Source organism: Anser anser (genome assembly GCF_964211835.1).
Source record: "Anser anser genome assembly, chromosome: 4".
Classification (NCBI taxonomy): Eukaryota; Metazoa; Chordata; class Aves; order Anseriformes; family Anatidae; genus Anser; species Anser anser.
In genome coordinates, this window is record NC_139724.1 from 22,561,298 (window position 1) to 22,578,198 (window position 16,901).

At 35.0% G+C, this 16,901-nt stretch overlaps 1 protein-coding gene across 5 annotated transcripts in view; it reads right to left on the reverse strand.

The window, feature by feature from the left end:
• The window catches only part of LOC310899262 (teneurin-3-like), a 1,088,357-nt gene that overhangs the window by 617,861 nt on the left and 453,595 nt on the right, over positions 1 to 16,901 (reverse strand). For all 5 annotated transcript variants that reach the window (XR_014584113.1, XR_014584114.1, XM_083835486.1 and 2 more), the window contains exons 7-8: positions 15,056 to 15,166; positions 2,147 to 2,223 (exon numbers count right to left, since the gene is read on the reverse strand). The gene's annotated coding sequence lies outside the window, so the exon portion shown is untranslated. The remainder of the gene's footprint in view (positions 1 to 2,146; positions 2,224 to 15,055; positions 15,167 to 16,901) is intronic.

Sequence of the window (16,901 nt, forward strand, 5' to 3'; positions counted from 1 at the left end):
GGAGCCGTGCAGTTGCCCTACTTAATCCTACTGATCTCGTATTGTGAAAAACGGGAAAACAATCGACTGCATTCACCAATGGCACATTTCAGGGATGACCCCATCTTCTTTTCCCCCAGTGGCAGAAAATTGTGCAGAATACTACTCCATTCCCTCGCTGTAGGAGTGGAGAAGTATGCGCCACATACTTCTCGTGATTCCTGACCAAAAACAGTCACACCAGCAGAATTTCCCAATACAGTTTGTTTTATCAGCTACTCAGCTTACTTTGTGAAGACTGGGTTTAGCAAACCATTTTGAATACCTGTTTGCTGTTAGTTTGTTATACTATCAATCACTAACATTGCTATGTGCAGCCCAGTTGAGTTTATTTGTAGAGGCAAGTTGATACCAGAAGAAATTATGCAAATCCTTATCAAAAAAATCAACAATCAAGTTTTCATGAGATTATCTACCACAAGTGATACTCATTTGAATTATAAATCTCCCCCATAATAAGTTAGGACAAAGGAGTCTTCCAAGAGTAACAAAGATCCCTTTTATTAAACTTCAAGATGGTAGTGAACTGTAGTGTCTTCTTTCTTCAAAAGGTTACAAAGGGGTTACAAAACCAGCCACTAAATACTGCAGAACAGCCCCAGATTGATTTTGCAATTTTTAAATTGCCTCCCTCTCACCCCTACACTTTTTTCTATAACTAATTTGTGTGTGTACTGGAAGCCTTGCTAGCACAAGCCTTCTAATGAAATGAAAAACTGTATTTGCAACATGAAGATCTTCAACTGACATTTGGTCAGCAAAATAGAAGTAGAGGATACAGGTTTTCAAATTGTTAAGTATGCGAGTTATAATATCATAGTTTAAAGCATTACTGCTGATTATGTGATATCATCAGTGCAAGGCTTCTAAAATATGCTATCGTATTTACGATTTTCATATGGTCAAAGAAGTGTTTTCATATGTGGACAATGAGAGTGGTGCCACAGAAAGATCAGACAGAACTTTAAATCAAGTGTTTGCAATAGTAATACATAGAACAAACTAATAAAGAACTGGTAATTATAACAAAGTAGGTGAAAACAGCAAAATTAATCTTAAAATGGCAATAATATTTAACAATGCTGTTACGGAGGTACCCAGTAATTTGGAAAAAAGCAAGATGACTGTTCTACAATAGTAATCTAAACAAAAACTGTTTTGCTCAATTTTATGGTACCTAATACCACCTTACCACAATGATAGTCATTATGCTATAACAAATGCTGTGTTTCTACAATGTAATTACATAATTATAAAGAAAAAGCCTTGGAAAAAAAATCCATGCAGATTTTTGTTTCATTAGGTATTATAAAGAGTAGCCAACCCTGTAATTTTCATTTGTATCAATATTATAATATTAGAAAAACAAATTTGGCAACATACTGGGGACTGTTGCTATGTAATAGCAGAGTACGTGTCAGACTTGAATACTGCATCACTGGTGGACACTTGCACACCAAGTATGATGGTGATTTGCATCTGTAAAACTCATAGCAAACACAGAGGAATGCTACAGTGAATGTGCAGAGATCTGCCATGCTGAGAATGCATCGACACCTCTGTGCTATCATTCACTGCTGTCTCATACTACGTGTTTCAAACATCATCTAATAGCAATCATTTGGACTTACTATTATCTTTAACTGTCTGTGAATATTCAGCAGATATTCCCAGACAGTTCATATGAAGCATTAGGTATTTGGTATTGCTAGGGACTTGTGTCTTTTACACAGCAAAACACTTTGCCACATGCATGACTTTTCATACATGAGTAGTCCTGCTGAGTTCCACTGAATTACTATTAGGCATCAGGCTTAAAAATTAGCATTAAGTTTAAAACTAAAACATATGCCTAGGTGATTTGTTGACTCAGTTGAGATGCTTTAAGGGAAGTATTTTACTGTGTGCTTGTATGTTAGTTTTGTCACTTCCAAAGTCATGCATATGTACCTGTTGGTACAAACTCGTTTTCTTAAGATTTTACAGGAACTACTATTGTATTAGTACATTGTATTCTCCCTGAAAATTCAATATAGAAGTCCATTAATATTCTAAAAGCTTTCCTCAGAGAAATACTTATTCAGATATCATCTATGGAATTGAATACCTCTTTTAACATTGCAAGAGATTAACAATGAATGTACTGATGGGTTCTGATATGAAGTTTGGCATTCCACTGCAGAACTGGAAAAAAAAAAAAAGAAAAAAGACAAAAAAAAGCAAATGAATTGTCTCAAAGATGTACAAGCACATTAGGTATTTATATATACACTGCACATCTACATATTTCATGAATTTTAATTACTGTGCTATTTTTTAAAATGAAATGTATTTTCAAAGTGAATCTTATCTGTAGTGTATCCCAAAGTCAAAATGATCTTAACCAGGCAATGAACATTCCTAACTTCTGAGGCAAAGGAAGGGTTAATAGATTCTAACATGAAGGAAAGATCCAGAGCAGGAGAGCGCAATTTGTTTGCCACCAGTAATAATCAATGATCCTCTTAAAGTATTTTCATATTATGTGTTGCAAATTCAATTCTCCTTGGGTTAGAAAAGTGTGGCTGTACGCACTGTTCCCAAAAATCTTTTCCCCATGTAACTACACAGTGACAAATCATGAGTAATGCCAACCAGCATTTGTAAAGCTTTTGGTAGCAAACATTAAAAAAAAATAGCATGCCACCGAGGTTGTTTTGGTATTTTCTCTACCTAGTTCTTAGTTTAATGGAAGAAAATTGCCTCAGCTAGTCCCTGCCAAAATCTGCAGACATTTTCAGTCTCTAATCAAATCTCCTTTCCAAACGGTGTAACAAAGTATAAATTTTTCAGATGTGTTAGACACTTCTACATAGTGAACCAATCTAAAATACATAATTTAGCATTGACAGAGCAATGGTCCTAATAAACACGACATATAAGGGGACAAACTCCACAAGCTTCATGGTATACCTGGGCCTTTGGCTTTACTTCAGAATAATTCAATATGTACAGGCTACTCCAAGAGCTAGAATAATCCATGATTCACTTATGGAACCTCAGTAAAGCAGGATTTAAAAATGGTTTTAGCAACATTAAAATGATATAAAATGAATCTTTAACCTTACATTATGTTATAAACCTATCTCACAACATATTTGAAAAATCAAAAGACAATACTTAAGCAAGAAAACAAGTGACACAAAGAGACATTTGTTATTCCAAACAGAATCCATTAATTTCCAGGAGGATTGAATTCACTTTTTCACATGACATTTAAGTTCAATGTAATGAATTTACCTCCAAACCTATTCCACTTAAAAATCAAATTGTTCTACTTGAAAATTTTCATCTACTACACACTTTTCTCTCTGAAAACAAAACAAAACAAAAAAAAAATCCCAACTCAGTCACAGTACTAACTCACGCTGATAAAACCACACCAACAGCTACAATGAGATTCATGCTGAGGATTACTTTCAAACAGTTGGTTTCCTCATCGGTCCATTACAACTAATTAAGGAATCAATCATGTGTAAATGAGATGTTCCATATTTTGGCTAACGAAGTGAGTTTCCTATATACTAGTAAAATAGCATCGATGTAAAATAATCTTAAAATCTGATGTCTGGAAGTTTAATATTGCTGTTATTGGATGGCTCTTCATCTACTAACGCAGCTAATCTAGATTTCTGTCCTTAACAAAAAAACATAAGCCAGATATCACTAAAAATGAACTCTTCCTAAAAAAAATCCATTTTAACGAGACACTAACACATACACACACACACATATATATAAAACTTCCCTAATTTGGGATTTCACTTTCAAGTCTAAACTACAAAAAGCTAAAATAAATTTAATTTGGAATATTTACGGCACATTTAATGGTAGGAAAGGCTATGATGAAAGTGAAAACTGATTACAGCAGAAGCACTCCCACCAATTCCATTTAGCAGTAACCTCCACTGTTGTTTAGTCAATACACCTTCCAACCCTAATTCCTAGAATTCCTAGAACAACTTTAGGGCAAGAGAGTTCCTGACACTGCTAAACTGGAACACTACTATCAAGGATCTGCCAAGAAAATGCAAAAGGATGCTGTACACAGGCAGCTGTAAGGTTTGGAGCTGTATGTGTACCATATATATTTGAACTTTTAGGTACTCCTACTGTCATTAAATACATTAGTAATAAAATATCTGCGTAAAGCATACAAGTGTTACAAAAATGAGAAAAAATGTTTACTTTTTTACAGAAATGTCTCACTATATACTTGCTCTTCTTAGAAAGTGCATAAACACTTTAAGGATCTAAAATAAATCTGTAATTTGGCACTGATCCTGCAGACTTCTTGACTTGCTCACCCTCACTCAAGGAACAATCGCTTACACTCAGGGAGACTAAGCCTTCACAAAAGTTACCAAGCACATATTCATCTTGGTTGGGCTTTTGTGCAAGTTGGTCTACATATATATCAAGCTGTTCCAAACAAGCAGTAATTTGTGTAATATTTGCTGTTGTCAATGTAGACTCTGGAATTGTGACTACAGAGTTCTTTAATCCCCTCCATTCCTCATGCTACATAGCTGTGGGCTTCATTTAAGTTGGTTCTTGCTACACCTGCATTTTGTAAAAAATTCTTTCCTTTCATCACTGAGATAAGATTACTGTCATAGACGACTGGAGTCACAGAGAAAAATCTCTATCATCATCTTTTCTGGTTTTAGAATCAAACTTCAGTCTTTCTATATAATGCCTCTGCCAAACTCTCCTATCTACAGGAACATATAGCCTCAGTGTTGCTCAGGACTACTGTCAATGACATTTTTTTCAGCTGCAAAACGCAATAAAAGGACTCCTCATCTAGCACTGTGGACAGACCAAAATTCTCTCCTAGGGAATGCATAAAATCTTGTGTAAATTATAAAATTCCAAACTACCACAGGTAACAATCTTCTACAGACAGAAGGACTAGCAAAATAAACTTTTAAGTTTTTGCCATGATTATTTTTTGAAGTTGTATGCAAGCAGCTACTTCATTTTCTGCTCTTTGTTTTGGAGTTATCCTAACTTGAAGCAAATAAGAAGCAAACTGCTTCTGAAAAAAGAAAAAAAAAAGGCGAGTAGGTTATTATGTACACTGATAGACAGGCTTCTTTCAGAGCACAACAGTATGAAAACAATTCCTCAAATCATGCGTGAATATGACCAGGAATTATTTTATCTACTTCTCATTAATAAGTGTTTTGGAATCAGATTTTCTGTGTATAAACGAACACATACTGATATATACACAAACGCATATAATCATAAATACATAATGTAGTGTAAGCATTCTAGAATCTCTAAACATGTTTGAGTAAAGGCCAAAAAGGAAAAATTATCCAAAGGGATACAGGAAAAAATGCAAGAAACACTGGATATAAGGAAAGGAATAATTTTAAATAGGCCACTAATATGCAGATATTGGAAGCTTGTTAATCAGCTATTCAGAAGCTTTCATGTTCTTGTTCTAATGAGTCACAGAGCAGAGGTGATCATAATAAGTTTTACTGGGATTGTGTGGCCAGTTTTTGCAGACCATTACAGACACGGTTGGAAAGGATAGATACCTGGGGACTGGCATACAAAAATGTTCCACCAGACCTCTGTGCCTATGTTAAAAATGCAAAGCTTGAACTTGCTTGACCTCCAAAACTAACCACCACCTGCCCCAAACCAAGATATATCTATTATAGATAAATTATAGTGTAAATAGTTAATATAAGTAATACAGATTTGCCAGCACTTTAGATAAAACCTTATCTGCTGGGGATTCTATTTACTTGACTTGTATGTGCACTCATTAAAAATGAACAGCAATGCTAACTTTGAGAAAGAAATGGGTGATGAATAATGAAGAAAAAATGAAGAAAAAAACATCAAAAAATGAATGAAAAACTCAAAAAAAAGAAGCAAAAAACTGAAAAATTCATATTGCATCTGTAAAGAGTAAGTCTGAAAATTATTTGCTAAAATACATTTTGTGGTCTGTGTATTTCTCTTTATTACTCTTTACTGCACATATGTAACAGACAATACTGACAGATGCACATTTATTAAAAAAATCCGTAACTTACTCATTTTTATCAAACTTCTTTCTTACTTTGTCTGTGAAAAGCTCAAGTACTATGATATGCTTTCTAACAAAACTTAGTGCATGTCAATGCTGGTTTAAGTTAATGCAGCATCCAATAACCCGCGTGTGATACGAAGTAGTGTTATATAAATGAAATGTATATGTGCAAAGGGATGGGCCAAAAAAGACTTATGATGTGTGGACATACGAGAGAGAAACACCAGCCTTTTAGAGAGCTCTGACACGTGGAATCAATAGGATCTGCGACAAACGAGGGGAAACACTCCACTAACTTGGTATGTTAGCAAGAACTGCCATGTAATCAATTAGGCATGTATCTGCTAGCAGTTTTAACCCCTTAATAATGTATTTTTTGAGGTGAACATTCTAACTCAAAGTACTTTGGAAAGCTTAGCTTAGAAACAAGGAAACTATGTTTACAATGGAAGAGCTCCCAACAAGTTTAAACAAAATCACCAAGAGTTGGGATGTAAAACGGTACTGCACAGTATCGAGGGGTACAGAGAAGCCTAAAGGACAAATTCCACAGCAGTAGAGCCACCTGAACTGTTCATACCTGAATTTTGTCAATCAACTGAATTAAGATTTCACAATTCTATGACATATAAAGGTGGATGTAGCACAGAAAGTTTTACACAGGCCAGTATCTTGCCTCCAGCAGTGACCAGTGATGTGCTTTTACAGAAGAGCATAAAACCAGGGCATGCATAAAGCGAGACCTCCCAGTCCAGTGTTGCATGGTGAACGGTGACCTGTGCCTCAGGAATCTCCTCTGAGCCACACACTGTATCTCTTTCTTTAGTATGCACAGAGATGGTGTACTGCTGATGAGACGCCCACTTTCTTTGTACAGTTAATATTGTTCTTAGTAACTGTTTACATTGCCCTGGATGATCACCTACAAAACACCAAGCTTTTCTTTAAAAAAAGCTTGCATGTAATTTATTCCAGCCTTCCAATATTTGTATGAAAACAAACAAAAAAAAACATAAGACCCTAAGAATATTCCCTCAAAATAAGACTGAAAATGACACGTAATGTTATTAAAGGACTCTGAAAACTAACCAGAATCAACACTGAAAGGACCATCTTCAGCTTGTTTTATGATCATTTTCTGTGCATTCACATAGGAAAAAAAAAATGAAAATGTCCAACCGTGCAGGTGAACAAAACTATCCTGCTATTCCTAATTGCTACTTCATCTCACCACTTTTCAGCAAGGTAGAAGGTATTTTTCAAGTAACAGCATGTGGTTTCATGACAGACTCCACAGGAAGTTATGCTGTGAGTATTGGAGATTCCTTTATATTGGGATGCTGCTGTTGCTGCTGTGTTGGATTGTCATAACTTTTCAAACAGCATTTTCTTCTTCTTTTTAGACATTGAATTCTAAAAGATGTTCTCTCGTTTATATATTTATATATACACACACGGAAAAATATAAAAGTCGTATATTATTCTTAAACTCATGTACTATAGGAGATTAAATGTGTATATTACCAAACACAACCTACCATGCTAGCATAGGAAATTAATGTTATTCCTAATTATATTTTTAATATTGTAAAATGATCAAGCCAATGTGAATCTCCTGCTACATTTCAGTTTTCTTATTTTTTGTTTCCAGTTCTTTCGTAATTTCTTATAAAACAGAATTCTGTAACTACATACTGATTTCATAAACATACACCTTTGTATTTTTTTAAGCTGAGACATAACAAAAATCACAAGTACGAAAGATCAGTAGCCACTTTTGATGCCTAATTTAACACGGTGTGCGATATATAAGTCATTTTGCTTAATATGGAATCAGAGTGTCAGCACAGAGGTATGTGCCTGCTACAGTTCTCAACTGGTTATTGTATAAAAATCACATTTTACAACCACAATATTAAATGAATCAATGAAATCCTGAATAGACTGAAATAGAACTAGTCTAATTTTTATTTAGCAATATATATAATAATCCCGTTAATTTAAACAGAAGACCAAATGTCTGCAAAATCAGCCCTTCAATTTAGTGCTGAACCAGCAGAACACCTAAACCTAAAGGACTCTAATGAGTTCTTACAGCTTAGAAACACACAAACGAATTAACAAACAAGCAAAAAAAAAAAAGCATTTTTTTCCTGGTCTTGCAAACACAAAAATACCAAATCAACCAAGCACAAACAGAAAATAAGTACATGTAAAAAGAAATTCCACCACTGTGGGTCTGACTGAGACTGTAGATCCCCCTGGAGGTATTGGTTTTTAATGGAAATGCCAACACCATATACAGCACTGCTAGCAGACACTGTTTTAATGTAAGATATCTTCTCTGCTCCTCTTTTCCATTTCCAAATTGGCCCCAAGAGGCTCAAGATGAGTCTGTTGATCAGGTTTCTTGTCAACTAGCATTTTTAACTCGGTGTGGATTTTCAGACTGACAATATCATTCTGTAGCTCCTGTGTTTTTCTACTTATGTTTTAATTTATCACTTGAAGTAAGTGCACTAGGTGGATATTTATCAACTCTCCATTTCCCTGGAGGGCTACAAAATACAATTTCCACGTTAGTTGTTGATGGCCTAAATACAGCACTCCTGAAACAACAAGGATGGGCTTCTTAATGTAGTGGGTAAGACGTCCATAAAACAGGGGCTCTAGGGGTTGGACTAGAGGAATAAACAAAATAGATTTTACCTCAGTGGATTTGGATAATTTCTAGAAGATTTAATGCAAGGAACTGGAACTTACCAACAGTATCAGCACACAGAGTTTGTAAAAATATTTTATACCTGAAGGCCAGCAAAATATCTTGCTACATGTTAATACCTATTTTACAATACCTATTTTACATAGTCTTATCCCTTTTTAAAACACACATAATTTGGGAGAAGATTTTTAAAAAAATTCTTACACCTGGTTTAAAAAAAAATAAACCAAAAATTAAAGAGGTGTTTCTAGTAGGTTTGGACTAGGAAAGCTGTAACTACTGACAATGTAAACCACAGCACGTTTCCCCAGTGTTTGCAAAACTAAGTATTTCACAGGAGGAGCTGTCTAACTTGACTTTAGGATAAGCTTCTGTCTTTCACTAAAGACATTCAGTTAGTCATTTTGACCCTCCAATTTGGATTAAATAAAAATAATAAAGAAAGAAATTTAAACTTGAATTACTGGAACACAAGTATATTGTATTATTTTTTGAAACTTGAGTTGCTGGTATCAAAATGCATTTTTTTCCTCTGTTGCATGTTTAATCTTCAGTGAGTTAAAGTTTCTAGCAGCTGTGGTCATACATCAGACAACTGCACACAGAACAGGGGCAGACAAACATTCTGTGCAGATTACACTGGTTCCCTATGTGCCTTCACCTCAAGGTTGAAAATCGAATGATCGACACAAAGTCCTCAGCTTCATATCTTATCTCAGACTATCTTCAGCATCACTGCAACCCAAAGTCATGGGTACAGAACCAGCTCAATACTGACCAGATGGAAGAATGTCACTTGCTGAATTACAAATATTAATTCTCTACCAGCAAATGCTCTGGAAAATTCCCATCAAGATTCCATCATACATGAAGTAATTTCGTTTCCACAATTACTCTGTCAGTTACGGACAAAATCCATGGGAGAGATCACGAAAAGCATAAGCAAATTTACAAAATATATAACTTCTGCCCTTCAAGACCTTTTCATATTCTGTTCTGCATTGCCTTTGGCATAGGAGAACCAGTGAGCGCACAGCAACATCTTTGTCTGCATACAGATGAAGAAAGGAAGACTTCAAAAGCACTGGGACCAAAATATCTTCCTAAGGGTAGAAAAATAGCATAGCTGCTGGCAGCGGTGCAAGTTATCTGTAAGAAACTAGTATTTCCAACAGTTAAGAGCAGTTTAGATTTTTCTAAATATAGTTACACGAATGGCCTTTCCAGTACCCGTTTTGCAATCATTTTTCTCCATTGTTCTGCTAAGGGTTGTTTCACGCTTACTATCTTGTTTGCATTTGAGTAAATTCATTTTCCTACTGCTGTTTTCACTGAACTTATTTTTATCCACACTAATGGTGAAACTAAAGCTACCACAGAAACATTAAGCATACCACTCTGCAACCAATTCAGAGACTGTACTAAAGCTTTAATTCTGAGTTACCTCTTTAAACTCCACAATTACACACCTACCCTGGAGATGGAAAGATTTAATCATTCTGCTCAAACCCTGCTAATGCTGAGGATTTTAGGTGCTCCATTACCTTACTAGACTCCAGAAAAGCAATGTCCATCTTATTTCAGGAACCTGGTTTGCTTCAACTGCAATATTACAGCCTCTTGGGCTCTCACACAACACAATCACAGTTTCTCATTGAATTCCCACCACCATTTTTTGCTTCCTTTCTACCTCATTTACTTGAGGTCACTAACATAAGTAGTACCCTAGTTTGTCGTGATTTTTAATTCTTCCTCGACTATCAATTCTATACTGGTAAAGACCTTGGTTATCTATATTCTGTAAGTGATTAACAGCTGTGCTGGGAGCTGAAGTCTGCTTGTAAACAGCAGGACAGAGAATTAAGCATAGTATGAACAGCTAAAACCTCAGCCCTCATAACCGACATCACCTGTCTCTGAGCCTCCTTTGGAGAAAATCTGTGATATGATTTTGACCATTTTGACAACTTTGAGATATCTATTATGCTATTAGATTTCTGTGAGACTTTAGAAAAGTCTGGTTATGATACTGATTGAACTGATGGACACACTTGTGTTCTGTTTCTGATTAAATATTTGGTAAAGCTGCTTGACTTTTAAACCATTCCTAGTAAACTTTCTTTTGCTTCTCATAACTGCAACTTAGCATATGTCCTTAAAAGCTCTCACAAAAACCGTCACCCTAGATAAAATGAATTATAAATAACTCTGTAGTCATGTTATTCCATTTAAACCAATTTAGTAGAGATAAGAAAAAATGTATTAGTCCTTGTCAGCTTATTCTTGAGAACATTTTAATATTCGATATTTCCATTTATAGTGGTCTTTTGGGGAAACTAGTTCTGTTGTATCAGGAGTTGATACACAGAAGAGAAACACTATTTTAAAATAACAGTTCAGAAGTAGTTATCTTTAATTTGGAAGGGAAATAAACTGTTATCCTTTTACTATATTAAATCAAATAATTGTATTTTAACAACTTATTTCCAGCTGTAGCAAGTTCCTGCACATATCCTCAGATTTTTTCTTAAATTTAGCATGACCGTATTTTCCTAAATATTAATTACACATGTGCAACTGCAGTAAGAGATTGCAAAAATAACCAATAACAAAAATAACCAAAATAACCAATGAAAATACTAAAAAATATACTGAAATAGGGGAAGTTGCACTGTGTAAATCCAATTTAAAATAATATACAACGAAAAGGAATGCCCCTCAAATACTTCTAGGTCCATCTTTTTTTTTTTTTTTTTTACAAGCAGATTCTGTGCAGAAATTAAAACATGTCCTTTTTCACTTCTTTCTTCCTTTCTTCTTTCACTCAGTGATAGAATGTTTTCAGCATAAGACCTATCCTCTGATTAGGAAAAGACTGTAATACCTCTGCAGGTTCCCTACAGCAGAGCCTTACCAAAGCCCATAACCGATTCAGCAGCATTTGTCATCTCTGCAGTATACTTGCTGTAATTCCCCTCCTCTGGTTTTTCTTTAAAACTAGATCACACAATCTTTGAACAAAGTAAGAAAAACAAACTGTTTTAACTGAGGAAACATGACACATGGGTACTAAGCACTGCATATAATTAATTTGCCTTCCCCACGTCATTTAAATTTTTTATTCTGCATAAATGACCTTTGCTTTTTTTCTAATTTTTATTTAATACAGTTCTTCCACAATTGCTTTTTACTTCTTTTAAAAAAATCACAAAACTCTGACAAGTATTTTCAAAATGGCTTTGTCAGATTTCTAGGTGACATTTTATTTTGTACATTTATTGATACTACACAGTTAAATTGAGGAACAAAGTTTGCTCTGATGCTGAATGTTTTATTCACAAGTCTATCTTTCATTACAAAAGCCAGAAACAATGGTAGCACAGAATCCAGTCCACACTTAGAACTTAGCTTGAAATATTGAGTTGAGAAATTCATGAGTGTACAAGGGGCAGATTTAAATCTGGCACAAACAAACCCTCAGAAATACTGAATTCTGAGATTTTAAGTAGATTGAATTGGCATCATGGTCCTGCCTGATCCACCTCTGACTCAAATGCTGCCTTGTGCTGGCTTGTGCATTTTAAATGTTATGGTACTTTAGATAGCTCTTTTTCACAAACATAGAACCAAAATTGTGGTGGGGGTATCAGCAGAATACATTTAAGTATTCATCTTTCATGGCAAGAGATCACTAAATGAAAGAATAAATTCAGGACATAATAATTATATCTTGTGACAAATTCCAGTTCTAACATAAATTTGATATTCTAAGTAGTAGAAAAACACTGAAAATAAAAGTACCAAAAGAGAACTAATTTTTTTAAATTTACATATTTCATTTGATTTGCAACCATATTATACTGCTTTATATCAGTTTTTGCATATTGTATCATAAGCTGTGCATTTATGTATGTGTTTATATATGAATGACATAAGCCCTTAATTTATTACTTTAAATAGGCATTTTAGATATACAGGGAATAAAAATATGAAGTATTAATCTCAGTACCAAAATTGTAATTTAAATTCAGTTTTATGTTACTATTAGCATGCGAGTAATATATTCAGAAAAAAGAGGAATATCCTATACATCTGCATTTTATTTATATAACACTTTGAATTAAAACCTAAGTTGTAATGAATTACTACTTAAGTTATTACATCAAGTCCATTTTAATGCTTCAGTAAAGCATTCATCCAGTAAGTTACTTTTAAAATATAAATCTCTCATTAAGAATGGTAGTAAATATGGTTTGCATCACCTTTTTGTATCCTTGTTTCAGGACATTTTACCTGCATGGGGGGGGGGGGGGGGGGGGGGGGCACCTTCCCAAAGATTGTCTCTTAAAGTAATCCTTAAATACATACCTGACATAGCCTGTACAATTAAAAGAAGACCTGGAAGTCTAGTGCAAACTACTTGTGATAAGCACAACACAGTAGATGTAAGACACCGGAAAGAAACAAACACTGTATTATTTCCCACTCTCTTACAAAAGAGCAACTTAGTTTTCTAATATTAATTAACCTCAACAAAGTTATTTCATTTCAATTGTATGTTACTTCACTTCAGCTGTAAAAAAAAAAAAAAAGGAAACCAAAACAAACCTAAAAATATGGCTAATTACAATAATTACTTTTTTTTTCCCCACTGTGTTAGATCTATCTTAATTTCACTTCACAAAATATACGCTTAGGAGACTAGTCATTATTTAAAACTTATACGCTCAAAAATACAGGCAACTGAAATGGTTTGTATATGTAATTCTGTTTTAGAATTGCATACTCTATTTTAGAGCCTCTTGTGAAACCAAGATAGAATGTCAGAGACATTTGTAGCAGACTGTAAAGGGGATTTTAATTTTGTCTAGGAAGGAGGAAAGTACTGGAAATATTTACTGAGGTAATCTAAATAGTTAAATCATTTATTTCACCTAACATTCCCAAAATATGAGAATAAATGATTCCCAGTGCAATTAAAGATGAGTTTTAGGGTTATTTCCCAGACAAGCAATAGTGCTTTTTCTGGTTAGTTTAGCTACTAGCTTTTTTCAAAGTCTTAAAATATGTTTCAGCTTAAAAAGAACCCCCCAAATGTTTAAAACCAAAAAAAACTTAAAACATTGAATTAGAATTTATGAAGGAGAAATAGGAATGGGAAAGAGATACTCCTTCTGCCTGAGGTGCAAAGACCACATCAGATGCAAAGGACTAAGAAAGAAAACTGCTGGGTTTTGGATACCTCTAAAGAGAGAATTTTAACAAAGCAGAGTCTTTGCTCTGTTTCCCATAGGTTGTGGGTTAAAAAAGAAAAAAAATGGTAAAAGGGAAAGAATCATTGTTCCCTATGACAGGCAATAAGGATTTAATATGGCTTCTCATTATTGCATATCCCACTACAATATCCAAATTTCTGCTCTCCAACTATAATATCAAGTCTAGGAGTTTCCAGCAATTCCAATTCTATTCAGTCCAAATGACTCCTTTAACCGAAGTTTTGACCTCTGTAAAGATTTAAGAGACAGTGTTCTCTCCCATCCTGATGCAGCCCACAGATTGAAGCAAATACTTCAGAACTGAGATAATTTTGTTTAAATTTACAGCTCCTTATCTCATAATAGTACTACATGGTACGAGCATGTGGATCTATACAAACCATATGCTATGTATGAACTACGCAAAGAGAAAGTACACACATTTGTGTCTCTGTGTGCACAGCATTTAACATTACTTAATTTAGACAACATAGTCTATAGTTACATCAATAGCTTATATTTCACTGATGAGTCTAAAGTACAGTATCTTCAAAAAACACAAAAACCTCGTATGGGCCCTTCATTTTGCAATTTTAAAAATCTCAACTCTCACTCCTTATTCTCAGACTTCTTATTTGTTGTGTATGCAATACAGTAATGGAAGCTTGCTTATGCTTTGTAGTATTACAATGTATGAGATTACTTCTAAAGTTATAAAACCAGTTGGGAGGGAACAAGAAGAGACTTGAGATTTAAGTGGAGAAAGTTGACAGGAGGAGGATGTAAACTCTGAGGGAGAAAAAACGTATAGAAAACCAACAACATATTAATAAGGTAAAAAAAAAATATCAAATTCTTCTCATTCTGTCATTCTTCTACTGAGGGACAGCAGCATATTTTTAGCTCTCAGATACAGTGGCAAGGGATGGTATGTGCACATACCAGTAAGAAGGTCAAAGGAGCCCACTCAAGTATTTCATCTTCTTATGCTCTCTTTGCTACTTGACAGGATGATGACTGCATCTACATATACCAGCTCCAAAGGGACTCCCCCTATAAGGATAAAAACTTTAGAGGAAACAAAACAGTGAAGGATATCCATAAACATGTGATAAACTTCAGGCACCTCTCTGAGGGGGATACACCTACTTGTCCTGACAGGCACATCTAGTAGGCTCTGAAAAGCCTTTCTGATCATCTGTGTAACTTCGTCCAGGTTCCCTACTGGTCCTAGAAGAAGCTTTATCAACCAAAGATCAGCTTTCTCTTATGCCTGAGCCACGAATCACAGGCACTGATTTATGGTGTCTGCATAGCAGGTCTATTCCTAGAGCCAGCATCACTGTATACAGAATGGAGGAGAAGGTATTTACTTTGACATTGAAAAAATCCTTTAATTCCCAGTATACAGCATGGATGATTGAATTGATGTAACAATAAGTATTGACCCAGATAGGAAATACTGTTGCATGATGAAGTGAATAGAAGGCACAATCTTATATTCTGCCATTGGCAAACTCAGTCCTCAACGTAAAAGGAAATGCAAAGCTTAGTACAGCCAGAAGCAATGGAAGTGAACACAGCAGTGCAGATTATTGCTTTGAACAGCTCATGTGAACAAGCTGGTAGCAATAATACAACTGCTGCTATAGACGACAGTGACAAAGCAGTCTTTGCATGATAATCCAAGCACCCGCAGAATGAATGACAATGTGATTTGGTCTCTCTTCACCTTCAGCTGAGATGAAATGGTGTCAAGATTGCCTGGGCCTGGAAAGCCCAGGTTTTACAGTACAATCTAGAGAAAGAGAGAAAGAATGTGGGCATCTAATCAGGAACATTCCTTCTCCTACAGTTGAGTTGTCAAGGACTGAAAGATAATACAGTACTGCAGGTGTCTGCAGTCTATCAGAATAGACTAGTGTGGGTGCTAGTACAGAAAGCTCAGTTCCCCTCTCACCTTGCCTGAAGCTGGAACCACTAGCAAGATGATTTTGGCCATGGGACCCTAAAGCAGCACAGACACCCACAATATAGGCTGAAATGGGATGTAACTGTCCCAGCCAGCATAAGGCCAAAAAGAAGCCCTTAGCAAAGTCACTGAATGTCAAGGATGAAGGAAAGGCAGATGAACAGCAAGATACAGTAAAAATTGAAGGATTCTGTCTCAGTAAGATAGGGAAGCAGGCACCAGCCGAAGTATTTGTGATGCTACGTTTTATACGCCAAACCCTGAGCATACAGAAAGAGCCAGCTGGAAAAACTCCTCTATGGATACTAAAAGGAAAATCTTTCTGGTTTCAAGTTGCAAGACGAGTGCTCACTGTAAGAATGTATTTGTGACTTACTTGAAGACCCTGCAGTATGTATTCACGTGTGTATTCACACTCACATATATGAGGTATAAAATATAGCTTATCTTGTTAGCTTCTGTAAATATTTAGAAATATATAGAAACAAAGAAAATTAAGAGAATGCCCCAAACCTCACAACAGGGTTTAAGATACCTTTATCATCTCTAACTGTAAAGAGAAAAAAAAAAAGATACTTGGCTTTTTATTATTATTGCAAGAGAATGGTAGCTTGCTGACAGGTTAATGATGAACATATGCTTATTTTCATTTCTTGAAAACGTCTACAAACAATGACAGAATATTTGACTATTGTACATAATACAGGATGTACCGTACATGCACAATAAAAACTCACAATCATCATTATTCAACTTACTGGTATACACACTTAAATGAAACCCACATTTATTCATAATTGACACTATCCATTCTTT